General features: G+C 43.1%; 1 protein-coding gene across 2 annotated transcripts in view; it reads right to left on the bottom strand.

Annotated features, from left to right (window-relative positions):
- DSCAM (DS cell adhesion molecule) overlaps positions 1–14884 on the bottom strand; it is a 762026-nt gene that overhangs the window by 433528 nt on the left and 313614 nt on the right. The gene's annotated exons all lie outside the window — the stretch shown is intronic.

Here is a 14884-nt window from a genome sequence, read left to right as displayed (position 1 = left end):
AGATTCACGCTTTATCCACACCTTCAATGGGAACTACTATGCTATTCCTAACCCAAAGGGACAAAGTAGAAGATCCAAAGAGCCTGTTTTTGCTTATTAGAATAACTTATTTATAATTGTTAAATGCAAACTTGTAATGGTACCAAGATCCCAAGGATAGATTACTTTAATCTAATTTAAAATATGCTGACTAAATAGTCTGGCATTTAAACGCGCAGAAAAACAAGAGTTCAACAGAAGGAATAAGGGCAGAATGATGCATTTCTGAGTAAAGGTTTGGTTACTAAGTAGTAAGGATTTGGTAAAAATGGAACCAGGGCCTGAACAAGTTAAGCTGCTAATGTCTGAGACACAGAGTTGTCATGGCTTCCTCTTCGAATTGCAACTCGTTCTCATGAGAAATTGTCATTCCCTGCTCTCCTGAATTCTACCTATTTTGGAAGATGATGGTTTTCAATGAGACTCACGTGTTACATGGGAAACGGAAAGGCTTTTGTTCGACCCCGTTTCCAAGAGCACAGCCATCTATAGCCATAAAGCCAAGAAAATAAAGCACCAAGCAGAATTTAAAAGGAGTACGGACAGTAAGCCCAGACACCCAAGATGATGTCACACCTGGTGCCTGGGTGGCTCAGTTGGTTAAGCATCTGACTCTTGACTTTGGCTCAGGTCATGATCTCACAGTGCGCGAGCTATTACCACAGAGCCTGCTTGGGATTCTCTCTCTCCCTCTCTCTCTGTCTCTCTCAAAATAAACAAACATTTCAAAATAAAACAAAGCCTTGCTACCATTCCCCAGCAACCTACTGCTCAGCAAAAGGTCTTTCTCCAAGACTGCTTCTCTTTTACCCAGAAGGCTGGAGAAAGAGCGGGTAGACACCTGCCCACTTTCAGTGGCCTTAGGAGATTTGATTTTCCGTTCTTCACCGGGAGGGCGTTGAAGGAAGAATGACGTCTCCTCTTTGTGCACTTCACTCAGAGCCAGGGGGCCTGTCCCTGATTTCCCAGGGGGCCTGCACATGCTCACCCCAAGGGCAAATGTCAACACGCAGTGGGTGCAGATTGACGAGGAAGACCAGACACGGACACGGACACGGACAGAGACCCGCTCGATACGCAGCGCCTCACATACAGCGGCCAGCCAGTGCAAACCGTTAGATGATCAAAGAGGATCACGTTAAAAACCAGGAACAAAGGCTCAAGCACGATGACTTCATGAGCTGTGAAGTTATAAAAACGGCATATGCACATTTTGAAGCAAAACAAAACCAGACCGGAAAGCAAATTTGTAAGAAATGCTTGAATTTTTTTTTTTTTCTGAAGGACTCTAAAACTAACCCCTGAACATTAAAAACAACAACAAAAAACAATCGCTACGACATCACTAATGGACAGAGCTAAACCTAATATAGTAATAAAGTATGGGCCATACTTCAATCAAAGGCAATCAAATTTAGGGGGAAATTTATTAGTTTCGGTGGGGCTGGTACTTTCATCACTAATATTCTAGCTATGTAGTCGGACATGTCTAGATATTGCCTTCTAATTAATCTTTTTTTATTTTATTTTTATTTTTGTAAGTTTTTATCATTTTTTATTTTTGAGAGGGTGAGGAGGGGTAGAGAGAGAGGGAAAGCAGGAGAGAATCTCAAGCAGGCTCTGCACCGTCAGCATGGAGCTCGATGCAGGGCTCAGACTCACAAATTGTGAGATCATGACCTGAGCCGTAATCAAGAGTCGGACGCTTAGCCGACTGAGCCACCCAAGCACCCCTAATCTTTCTTTTCAGAATCAAAATAGAGCTGAAGTTTTAAATAAGTTGTTCAAGAGCTAGTATCACACTTATTTACATATGAAAACAAAAGTCAGAAATTTTGGTTTCAGAAAAATCACATCATGTTTGTTCTACAGTCCAAACACTCCATAAAATCCGCATTTTTATTTATTTTTTAAGTTTATTTATTTTGAGGAAGAGAGAGAGAGAGAGAGAGTGCGAGCAGGGCAGGGGCAGAGAGAAAGGGAGACGGAGAATCCCAAACAGACTCCACACTGTCAGCACAGAGCCCAATGTGGGGCTCAAATCCATGGACTGTGACATCGTGACCTGAACTGAAATCGAGAGTCAGGTGCTCAACCAACTGAGCCACTCATGTGCCCCAAAATTCCAATTTAAAAAAATTTATCAGAAACATTTTGTATTGTGCATACATGTATTAATAATAAAGATCAGGTTTATTTGTATAGATAATAAAACTCTATGAATTTATGTAATTCTGTATGTGGTATATTACTTTACAGTTTATAAAGTGTTTTCACAGGTCCTCAGCTACACCCGAGAAAGGAGAATGGAAAAGAGCAAATATTTCTGTGTCCATTTTACAGATAAAGAAATAGAGTAGAAATTTTCTGACAGCCCCAAGGAAACACAGCTGTTAAGGACGGATGTTAAAAATACATTTTCACATAAATACAATTAAAACTTCAAAGAATTAAGCTTCAGGCAAGTTATTACATGAATTTCTTTGTCAGAGTAACACGTGAGAGTTCCTTTTGAAAAAGAAATACTCTAAATGCCATGCATGTTACTTAACAGAAATAAGCAAAATAAACATGATCTGGGTTGAGCAACTTCACCACTTCCTCAAGGAAAAGCTTTCATCAACTACAAGAAAATGGAAAGGATTGAACCAAAATCAGATCACTAATGTCCCTTTCAGCTCAAACACCCCACGAGTTTATGAATTTATAATTCTCATCGAATAAAGTTAGGGTCTTTTACTTCCACCAAAACTAGCCCCTTGCCCCTCTGACTACATATCAACTGCCACTTTGCCACCTAGCAGGTATCAGGCTGAGGTATTGTTTTTATCAAAAAAGGGCTTGCACACAGAAAGAAGTCCTCTAGAATGAGAACAGAGAGGGAGACAGGCTGCACGGTTTTGCAATAGGACGGCGAATGTGTTTGAATCAATCACACAAAGATCTCCTTCCAACCGAACTCCATTCAGTGATTGCAAAGGAGAAGAAAGGCATTTTGTCCATCCTACCCTAACCGAGCCCTGTTCTTTGTCACTCACAAAAATGATTGAGTCGATTTTCTTTCTCATCTATTCGTTCACAAGTGTTAATTTAACACCTACTCAGTGTAGTCCCTCTGCTGTTCGTTGGGGATACAATGGCAAGTAGACAGGCATCCTCACTGTCCTTCCCAATCTTACATCTATTACTTAGAGCTGTTGGAAATGTGGGCATCTCGTGATGTTCTGGAGTCTAAATGGGCAGAGAGAGCAAAATTCAATAGTCGTCAAAGCTTGAAAAAGAAAGTAAGAGGAGAGCGTGCCAGGCTTTCTTCACACCGCATTATTCCATGTCACTGATCACCAGGAGAAATGTTATAGATCTGTCCTCTAACTGGACAGCGTTTGGGAAGCATCAGCTTCTGACCAGTTGGTTATTTTAACGGAAAGAGTCATCAGTTTGTGGTTTTAAATAATCTTTAAATATTACTGCACATTTTACCTTTTTGGAGTGAATTTATATCATTTTCTAGTTATAAGCTTTGGGAGTAGTAGTCTTTAGCCTTTCTGGGTCACGCCTGGACAGCATTAGCACAGTGAACTGCGTCCCTGGTGGCCGCTCTCAGAACTTCAGGGAGGGGACAGCAGATCTGTCCAGTGTTGACTATTTCCTCCAAAATTTCTCTCTGACAACAAGGCCCAATGGGGCATCAATGGGGCTCTCATGTTCCCCTCCTCTACCTGTTTCTTACTACGCCTTTCTTTTTTTCTCTCACTAGCGTTTGTCTGTCTTCTGGCATGCTTCTGTCTTCTATTACATACTCTAATGCACTCAACGTAACTTCTCTTCCTGTCTTTTCTTCTTTGCCATGAATACCACTAAATCTCACGCTGTGTAGAGAGGTAATTCTTAACCACAGAGAACACAGATCACAGTGGTAGATGGTGAGGTCACACAGTGTCTCTAAAGAGATGTCATTTGTAGGGCACCTGGGCGGCTCAGTCAGTTAAGTGTCTGACTTCAGCTCAGGTCATGATCTCACGGTTCATGAGTTTGAGCCCCATGTTGAGCTCTGTGCTGACAACTTGGAGCCTGGAGCCTACTTTGGTTTCTGGTCTCCCTCTCTCTCTCTGCCCTTCCCCTATTTGTGCTCGCTCTCTCTCCCCCTCTCTCTCAAAAATAAATAAACATCTAAAATAATAAAAAATAAAGAGATGTAACTTGCCCCTGGACAGAAAGAGGTGGGTGCTTCGGGGCATCTTGCCAAGACAGGATGGAAATTACCACCTCCAAACATATGTGCACACTATTTACATCCCAGTGCAGGAACCACAATGGTTAAGAGAATAAACTCCATCTTGGGAACAAACAAAAACCTAAGAGCAAAAACACGCATATGGGTGTTGAATACATGGAGAGAATACAAGAAAAATAACATATTTAGAAGGAGAACTTAAAAACGGGAAAATGTATGCAACAATGAAGAAAACATAAGTGCAGTTGAAAATAAACTATTTTCCAGAAACCAAACTCTACACCGGAAGAGGTAACAGAAAAGCACTTCATAAACTTTCAACACTCTGGTCTCAGAACTGCTCGCTGAACAACGCACTGATAGACGGTATACAGAATCCACACGGAAGATCCGAGGCCATTTGTGCAAGCGGAGGCAGGCATCGGCTGGGTGTGAACTAGGAGGCACACAATTCTCTTCAAAAATTTGCCTTTCAAAACATGAAAGCATCCTCCTGAAATAATTTAAGAGAAACAGGGCAAGTACGAAGAAAATCCAACAACCATCCTCCTTGTTCCCAAAGAATTAGGATAAAGCTGCTGCCTCAGTCCCTTGTACTCTGTTTACAATTCCTGAATCACCTTTTCTCTCACCGTATGTCATCACTGAGCCAGGGAGCCATGCGATGCGTCATCAGTCCGGGGGACAGGAACGAGGTACTCCTATTAATTTTCGTGATACGTACTCATTCCTCTTAAAACGTGGCTCATGGTTAAAACTCTGGATTATTAAGAAAATGCCCCAGGCTCTAACTCAACACATCAGAATATAAGAGATTATTGTCTCCTTACTCAAAGTAAACCATGGAACTTCTGGATCTCTGTTTTCTCCTCTAGATGTTACACAAAACCAATACGAATTTTCAACAAAAAACAGTCAGACAATGTAGGTTGCACCAGTACATGTATGTATGTGTGTGTGTGTGTGTGTGTGTGTGTGTGTGTGTATATATATGGAATATATATATATTCTCATGCTCTATGCCAATATCCAGTGATAAGATAAAAAATGCCAAAATGGATTGAAATATTAAAGTTCTTTTTTCTTTATGGAGCATGGTAATAGCATGTACAAACAGACCCTGCAGAAGAATTTACTTTTATTCCTTGTTTTCCCTCTCGTACTAGTAAATATAACATAAATACGTAATGTGTGTTAAATAATGGTGGTTATTAGACCATTCTTAACACAGAGCTTCTGAAACCCCAGATACATAACAGAGCTTATGAAATCCCAGACATTTTTCTCCAAAGGACCTTCTGAAGGGAACAACCCATCTTAGATATGAAAACGCTGAGTATGACACCTGATCATTTAATCCTGAAACAGTGGCAAGGGTACAGTCTGGGAAGAGACGGTGAAATACTATTTCCAAGAAGAGGCAGTGTGCAGAAGTTATTTCTATTTTTGCTTAAAGAGTGAGTTCCCAGCCTTTAGAAAAAGCTAGACCTTCAGTCCTTACAAGTCCATCCCTTCTATGGCTTTCGTCACACAGCAGAAACCTCTCTACTGTTACCGTGAAATAGGAAAGAGCTTTTTCTGAACGCATCCCTTTTCTGAAGTGGAAATCATTTCCAAAGCAATCGTTTCTTACCTTTGTTTCTGAAAATCTGAAAATGGTCACTTCATCAAAAGCTATGTACTCCCACTACTCTTTAACTTATAATTTTGAAAACATACAAAGTAAGGGACAGTTACGAAAATAGCAGGGTGATCCGCAGTATACCTTTCACTTAGCCTGGCCACTCGCTGACAAAGTGCCACCTGCATCACCACTGTCACTTCCTCCAAGAGTGACACAGCCATTGCTGCTGCCGAACAATTTAAAAAGTATGTTGCGCACCTGATGCCCGTTTTACCTCAGATCATTCAACGTTATCTCCTAAGAGTAAGGATAGGCTTTGATAGAACCACGGAAAGATGAACAACTTCAGAAAACTAAGATTTTATTAGGAGTGTCTTTGGTTTTAAGAGGTGGTGTCATTAAATTCCAACCTAAGGTCGAAATGTTTTCCCTTCATATAAACCAGTCTTTTCTGACTCCCCGTGCCAAGGAACCACACAGGGTAAAAGCTTCTGAGGGCAAGGATGTGTCTTCTGTATTCTCCCCCAGAGCCCCAGGACAGCCTTATACCTAGAACATGCACAGACAGTATTTGCTGACTGCGGGAGTTACTCTCTGACCCATGCTAATGCCTGCCGAGCATCTTGTGTGTCCAGAACAAATATAGGAAGCGATTCTCCACTGTGTTTATTATCAGTAACGTTGACATAACCCATCTCTTTGGGAGATGATGTATTTTTTTAAAGGATAATACTAAGCATTTTTCCCCCCACAGGTAACCCTCAAACATTACCGTAACTCTTGAGTTATTTTTAAACGTGCTGGGCATTTGTGCCACTGGTTTGGGTTTTCAGTATCTATCCACTATCCCTGGAGAGTTAGTTACCCATGGGTAACACCCAATGATAAGGGCAGTTATTATTCTAGGTTGGTTATGGGACTATTGAATCATGTTATCCTTCTCCCTCCCTTCGCTATCATAAACCAATCAATCAATCAATCAATCAATCCTCTTTCAAAAGACAAGCAACCCTCTCCAAACTGATTTCTATTAAAATTAATTTTTTAATAACTGCTCGGTTTTATCGCGACTTCCCCAAATGCTAATTAATTCTAACTCTAAGCTATGTAATTATAATACTTGTGCTGAAAGACAAATTATCTGGCGCCCCTGGGGTGAACAAGTTAGAATGTATTTCATGTTCCATTCAGCTATTTCTGAGCCCGTGGAAACAATGGAGCAGCCCCTGGCTGGCACCCCTCCCCCAAGCACTGGCAAGTCCTGCTCCTTCCTCTTTAGCAGGGAGACAGGAGCGGAGCTGACAGCTGGCATCCCGTCAGTTAATGCCCATCTCCGTGGGGCTGGGAGGAACGGTGGCCTGCCAAGTTATTTTTGGCCAGAACCTTCAGGAACCTTCATTTAGTCCGTGGCCTAAGTGGCCGCGATATACCTGCAGAATGTGAATTGACGTTGCCATGGAAATAGAACAACTCTTCCTGATTCTGTCAAAATCCATCTCTCTCTATGACCAGGCAGGGGTCAGAAAGGAAAGAAACGCCAGCCCAGGGAGGAAGCAGGAGGAGGGGAGGGTCTCTGCAGCGCCCTACGGTGTTGGAGAAATCCAAATGGCTCTTTCTGCTAAGATACACACACGTTACTGCCTTTAGGGCCCAAATCTCTCTCTCTCTCTCTCCCTCTTTCATCTCATCTCTCTCTCTCTCCCTCTCTCTTCTCTACTCTTTCCTGTCTCTCTTACTCTCTAGCGCTCTCTCTTTCTCCCCCTCCCTCTCTTCCCCTCTCTCTTTTCTGTTAGTGCTTTTTTCCCCCTAGAACCTAAGACCAACCCTTGCTGGCCTGCTCCATAACATCAACCCAGGTGATAACTAAACCATCCAATTTGAGCATTTCCACGATGCTATTTAATGTTCTGTTTTCAGTCATTTTTTGAGAGAGAGACAGAGAGAGAGGGAGAGAGAGAAGGAGGGGAGACAGAGGCAAAGAGAGAGAGACAGAGAAAGAATCTTAAGCAGGCTCAATACCCAGTGCAGAGCCCCGACTTGGGGCTCGATCCCACAACCATGAGATCATGACCTGAGCCAAAATCAAGAACTGGGCCCTCAACCAACTAAGCTACCCAGGCGTCCCTTTGTCTTCAGTGTGGATAGGCATTAGCCCATTCTGTCCGGACCTAACCATAAATGTCATGATTTAAGCAGCTGAAAGTAAGGCCGTGGATATAAGAACAGCAAATAAATACAAGGTAACTCCCCCCTGCCCTCCTCCTGCCTTCGGGTTTACAAAACCTGTCGTTTTGTGGTGGTTCGGGGACCTGCAGCCCTGTGCTGGCCTGAGCCTTAGCTCTTGAGACACAGGAGGGATGCTGGACACGTGCTGTCTGTGCAATCGGGCTCTCCATTCCCTTGCCACTGGGTACCCGTAGCAGCAGCTGGCTCGTGCTTTCCTGAATCCAGCCCCTTGGTCTCACCTTGAAGCACCTGTTTGGCCCTGCAGGTGGCCCTGAGCCTCAGCTACAGTCCCAGCCTCTGGGTTGATAAACTCTGGTTCACAGAGATACTGGCATTTAATGCAGAGGGAGGGTATGCCCAGAATTTGGTGGGGCAGGTATGTGTACACACACACAAACACACACACACACACACACACACACACACACACACACACACACACCCCCTATTGGTTCTATTTTTCTGGAGAACCCTAATACGATACTTGTTTGCTTGAACAACAAACCTAAGCAACAATAACAAACAGGCACCTTTGAAACTTCCATCACCTGGGTAATTTAGATCACAAAGCATGTGCCTTACCCTTCTTGTGTTGTCTGGATCCCAACATTTATAGCTCCTGACTCCTAATACCCATGAATACGTATATTATTTCAGACCTCTCATCTATTTCAAGACATATAACTACTCTGAGCCAATACATTGCCCGAATGACATTAGCCTTGGCCCTACATTATGCATGCAGTAGATTAGTTCTTCTCAATGCAGGGATAAATTTCCACCAGAAGAAATTCTGTGAGCCATGGACCTATAAACTTCAAGTTAAATTTCAGGGGTGACCTGAAATGCCCACACATCGATACGTGTGTCAGGCTTGCGTGTCGGTAGCTCTGCCTTACTGTAAATATCCTCCTCCTTTTAGAGAAAGTGATGCTCTATAATCATAGCAAGTCAAATGGCGGGTGAGGTTAAACGCAATGCTACTATATTCCAGCAAATACTTTTCCCGTGAAAGTGTGTCAAAATCAAAGATTGCCATCAACAATTTAAATGTCCTAAATGTATTTACAGTTTTGTAAGTTCTTGAGGGGGCAAAACACACAAACAAAAACACCAACAAACTGAGACTGGATGACGATGGCGTGTATGTAAATCATCACCAATGATTACGTTTGAATTAGCGCACGATAACTGAGCTGAAATGGCCCTTGTTTGCTTAGCTTCTAGCAGATTCTAACAAAACAAGACCACAAGAGGCTCTAGAAACACCCTCTCTCTCTGTGGTCTTACAATACTCTTACAACCCTTGCTGTACCTAGAATACGGATTCTCGATGGGGGGCAATTTTGTACTCCAGAGGACATTGGGTTAATATATTTGGAGACATTTTTGGTCACAACTGGGAGTGGGAGAACGGGTGATACTGACATCTAGTGGGTAGAAGCCAGGGATGCTGCTAAGTATCTTGTAAAATGCACAGGACAGCCCCCCTGGCCCGATAGCAAAGAATTATCTGGCCCCGAATGTCAACAGTGCTCGGGTTGACAAGCATTCTAGAACAAAACTAGGCATAAAATATGTGCTTTCCATGGGTATGTGCTATAATTAAACTGAAGAGGGAGACAGAACTCTTGATTAAATCGAGGTCGGGACTAGGCAGTTAGTAGATAGAAAACTGGTATAAATTCAAAGTGCAAAATGCATGCAGGTCTCCTTAGGAGAAGAGCTAAGCAAACAAAGCCCATGTCAGTTCAGTTATCATGTGCTAGCTCAAATCAACAAGAAGGGATAACAGCAATGCAATTTGTTCCACTTGATTATCGTTCATTTTGCTCAACAGGGAAGTCAGATTTGATGTTCACGATCATCAACCACAAATCCTACAAAGTGTATTTAATAAGAATGCAATGTAGTTTCCAATGCCTTCATTAATTTAATTTTTCCCCTTTGAAACAATAAACACTGATAACTAAATCTAAGTCACGTTATCTCTTTGGGCTTCAACTCCCCAGTTTTCAAACTGGAGAGTTGTACTTGGTGAGTCTTTTCAAACTGGAGTTCACGGGCCCTTGCTGGTGCATGACAAATATTTTCCCTTGGAAAGGAAACAAAATTGATCAACTGATGTCTATAGTTGGTCGGGGGCAAAACAACTTTCATTTCATCTCTACATCTTCAGGGGGGCTGTGTATTAGTTTGAAAAGATATGTGCACCCCTATGTTTATTACAGCTTGATTTACAGTAGCCCAGATATGGAAGCAACCCAAATGCCCATCTGTAGATGAATGGAGAGAGAAGTTTTGGGATACACATGTGCAAGAGAATATCCTCAGTTATAAAAAAGAATGAAATCTTGCCATTTATGACAACATGGACGGACCTAAAGGGTACTATAAAATAAAGACAAATACCATATCATTTCACTTATATGTAGACCCTAAAAACCAAAGCAAGCAACCAACAAACGAAAGACAGAAACAGATTCATAAGTACAGAGAACAAATGTGGCTGCCAAAGGGTAGGGGTATGGGAAGATGGGCCAATTAGGTGGCGGAGATTAAGAGGCATAAACTTCCAGTTTTAAAATAAGTCATGAAGATGGGGCGCCTGGGTGGCTCAGTCGGTTAAGCGTCCAACTTCAGCTCAGGTCACGATCTCGTGGTCCGTGAGTTCGAGCCCCGCGTCAGGCTCTGGGCTGATGGCTCAGAGCCTGGAGCCTGCTTCTGATTCTGTGTCTTCCTCTCTCTCTGCCCCTCCCCCGTTCATGCTCTGTCTCTCTCTGTCCCAAAAATAAATAAACATTAAAAAAAAAATTTAAAATAAGTCATGAAGATAAAAAGCAGAGCACAGGGAACAGAGTCAGTAACGCAAAGAGTGTCTCAAGAATTTGAATAAATGTGAGAGCTTAATCTGATGAACAGAATTTGGTTTATAACAAAACATGTCACATCTACCTTAAAAAAAATTACTAGTGGCAGTTTGGGTCCTTAAGAAAACTGATCATAAACAACTTAAAAGTTAGAATTTTCATGAACAAATTCTCCCAAATTAAACTTTTTAAAAATTTGGTATTTTTCAACACAAGTAATCAAAAAAAAAATCTAAAATCGGGAAAAGCAACAAAGAGATATTAAAAAACTTTTATTGTTAGTGTGGTTATGGGAGAACACCACACATGGGAATTCTCTTTCTTCCTTTTCTATGTCTTTATTTCTGAACTTCTCCACAATATTACTAGAGTAAAAATACTAATGCAAAGAAGTAACACAATGAGTATTTGTAGAATGAAGTCTTCCCCCCCCCCTTTTCTGCTGTGATTAAGGAATTTACAATGTTAGATTTTGTTAAAGTTTAGATAATTGTAAAAATTGTACTGCATATGTATTATATATACATATAAATCTTAATTAACTTCTCTTAATATATAAAATCTTAACTATGTTAAGATACACATAAATATAAACAATAAAATATAAGCATTTTATAGAGTTAAGCTTTTCTAGCATTTTGCGGGGGGTGGTGTTGCCATTTATTAATAATCAGTGCAATCTCTTGGTATACAATATGTCAGCTAAACACAGAATTTGGGCCAGCGAACTTACTCATTCACTTTTTATTCAGTTTTTCTGGTGAAAGGTGACTTATTTGGCTCAGGGAAAAAAAAAACTTCATAGATACCTATGGAATTTAAGCACATTATGTTAATGCACATGACGTTGATACAAGGAATAATGCTCCCGAGATCCCAGAAAAGTTCATGAAAACTTCACAAATAAGAATGTGCACTTCACCACTTGTGTTGGCAGATGGTGTTCCCAAAGTGGATCTTTATTCATGGTGTATTTATTTCATGCAAATATACGCATATAATAGGGCATCCAATAAATATACCTGGGAACATAACACTAAAGAGCGACGCCACGCCCCCAGGGTTTGAAAGAGTCGGTCTCCCTGTCTTCTGTCTAGCAGAGGGCAGGGGTGCATTTAGAACAGATCAGAATAGATCATTACAGAATGTGGGGCTTTGTGTCACAGGACCCAGACTGCCATGAAACAAACACTATTTGGGTAAGAAGAACATTTATACATTGCTGATGAACTCTTCCCTGAATGCATCAGTGGTTTGCTAAGATATTCAAACAGTCAGTTTTTGGTGGCCTTTGATTTTTATCACCCAGCCTTCTGCACACCCAACAACATCTAGGATCCCAGCAACTACAGGTGTGATCATCATTTCTTCTTCTCTCCTGTTCTTTCCTGTTTTGCTTACTTGCTCTCCGTTTCCACAATGTCCATCCATCCTCTGGGCCCTCAGCCCCGCCGAGCTCACTGCATCTTTCCCCAGCACACTTTGTTCCTCTGGCCCATCCTCTCCCTTTGGGGGCAATGTATTCCGTGGTTGGGATGGCGCCTCGTCCAGCCAAAAAGAGCACGGACTTTAGAGTCAGGTTTAGTTCCTGGCCGTGTGGCCTCACAAAGTCCACTTCATGCTGTGAGGCACCTGTGTTCCAGTTCTGGCCAAGAGGGGTCCTACTGCAAACAGCTGCACCCCTGTACCTGAGAGCCTTCTCTCGCCAGCAGTCAGGACAGCGAGCGTTGGGGGGTCAAAGTCCCCAGGAACAGCTCTCAGCCACAGATGCGGCAGGTTCCTTGTCTGTCAGGTATGATCATTCCTTAAGGGTAATCCACCAGGTCTCTCGGGGTTCCCCAGGTGGGACTGAGCCCCCGTTACGAATGGCAGTAACTCATTGCACAACACTCACGTCGTTGCCTTCTTTCCTTTCCTGTCTCCCTTCCCTAATTCCTTAGGATATTTTCTGGGACTGCCTCTGAAATGAACTGCTTGCACTCAATTTCTTATCTTGGGGTTTCAGGGAAGCCCCATCAGCTGCTCAGATGGGACTGGTTCTAGATGCAGAGCTGTGATGTCCCTACGGCTGATCACTCGGCAGGGACCGTGTGTTTTCAGGAGAGACCTGAATGTGGAGGAGAGGGCAGGATATTGTTCACGCTGCATGTGACTTAGCACAAGGCCAAGCCTTCCAGGAAAGCTCTACTGCCCCAAATGATCTCCACCCCTTTTCCTGGCTTCTTCAGGCCAGGGATGTGAGGGCTACTCATGCGGTCCTGGCCTTATGGACCCTGGTCCATGTGATCAGAATATTAATTAAACAGAATTGTTCCATTGCTCTCCCCTTTCTAGCTATGTAGAGACAAGGCCATCTTCCAGGAGAGGGTTGGGGTGAGGGTTGGCATGGCAGGTGGATGGGATTTGGAGTCCTGGAGATAATGAAAGTAGTCTGAGAACCAGCTAGAAAGCCAGGAACTATGCTGACTGAGACACTCTGGAGAGAACCACAGGCAGGGGCTTTGTGTCTCACGATGACCTATATGATGAGGAAGAAGTCACGGTGTGCCAGCCCCCAACCGGGACTTTCAGAGACCTTAAACACCTTCTCTCTCCCTGAACCTTGCTGAGATGCCCCACGGACGAGCCCGGGCTAGGCTGCTGATGACAAGAAGCGAATGGAGCAGTTCCTTCCATCACACCAAAACACAGCTTGGCCATCCCCCAAAGCAGAGCCACCTTGCTGACAAGCGGCTGGACCCAGACTCATGCATGCCCCAGCCCGGGTGAGCCCAGCCCAAACCGCCAACCTGCAAAGGCACCAGCCGAACAGATAGCCCTTGTTTTAAGCCACTGACTTTTGAGGTGGTTTCTTCCGCAGCCGTGGGTAACTGAAACGCCCTGGCACAAATCCAGTGTTTTCATCCAGCAGTGCCGGTTCTGGCTGTCATAGCTACTGGTTCAAAGGAAGCCTGAAGCCACTCTTGCCTCCCAGGGAGGAATCCTGCGTGAAAGCCTGAGACAGGACCCCCGTGTGGGGCTCTCCTTTCTCTCTGAAGAATGCGCTACTCGGAGCTATGAGAACGAGAGAGCAAGCCTCTCGTCCAGACATCCCCGAGATTTCCAGTGTCTAGTGACACAGGTTTGCAGCCATGCTCCCTCTTTGTGTCCCAAAATATCATGGCCCCATTTTAAAATTGCAAGCCCAAAAGTGATCCTTCAGCACTGGGCTGCTTCAGTGCCAGAGACTACAATAGTCCTCAAAGTCCTCAGGACGATTTGGTAAGTTACCATCGATTTTCGTTCACAAAGCTCTCCCTGATGCGCGCGTGGCCAAAGCCACGACTCCTGGGCCACAGTGAACGGTGAATGCTAGAATGCCATTCCATGTGGAATTCTCTTCTTTCCCGCATGTGGCTCAAATAAGATACAAGAGACACAAGGCAAGACTCACCACATGAAGCTAAGGACTAAAGCCGTACATCTAAGAACATCATGGGATCGCTTTGTTATATTAATTCCCGGCCTCTGATATATTGTTACACGTATTTAGAAAACGTAAAATATAAGCATCTTTTTTTACAAATAGGATATGCATAAACATTTGCTCTGGATTTTCTAGGACAGCCCTGGCTTAAAATATCCCTTCCCAGTATTTACCGGATGGTGTTATTCCTTGACCTAAAAGAAAGACGGCTTAGCTACGATCTTCATGTTTAGATACTGTGGGCACCGTTGCCCTATGTTACTGATAAATTGTGAGTGTTCGTGCCTCATATTTCTAGTTCCAGGCTCGGTTCCTTAAAGCCAGAGGCTTGAGAAATGCCCTTATGTCTCTCCTCCCCTGCTGCGGGACAGTTATTGTGTCCTTTGCTTTTGCTGAGTTAGTCTCGAGAAATCACCTTGTAAAAG

This window comes from Panthera onca, chromosome C2 (assembly GCF_046562875.1).
Source record: "Panthera onca isolate mPanOnc1 chromosome C2, mPanOnc1 haplotype 2, whole genome shotgun sequence".
Lineage (NCBI taxonomy): Eukaryota > Metazoa > Chordata > Mammalia > Carnivora > Felidae > Panthera > Panthera onca.
The sequence above is the reverse complement of the archived record's forward strand: the minus strand, read 5'-3'. Positions and strand labels throughout refer to the sequence as shown.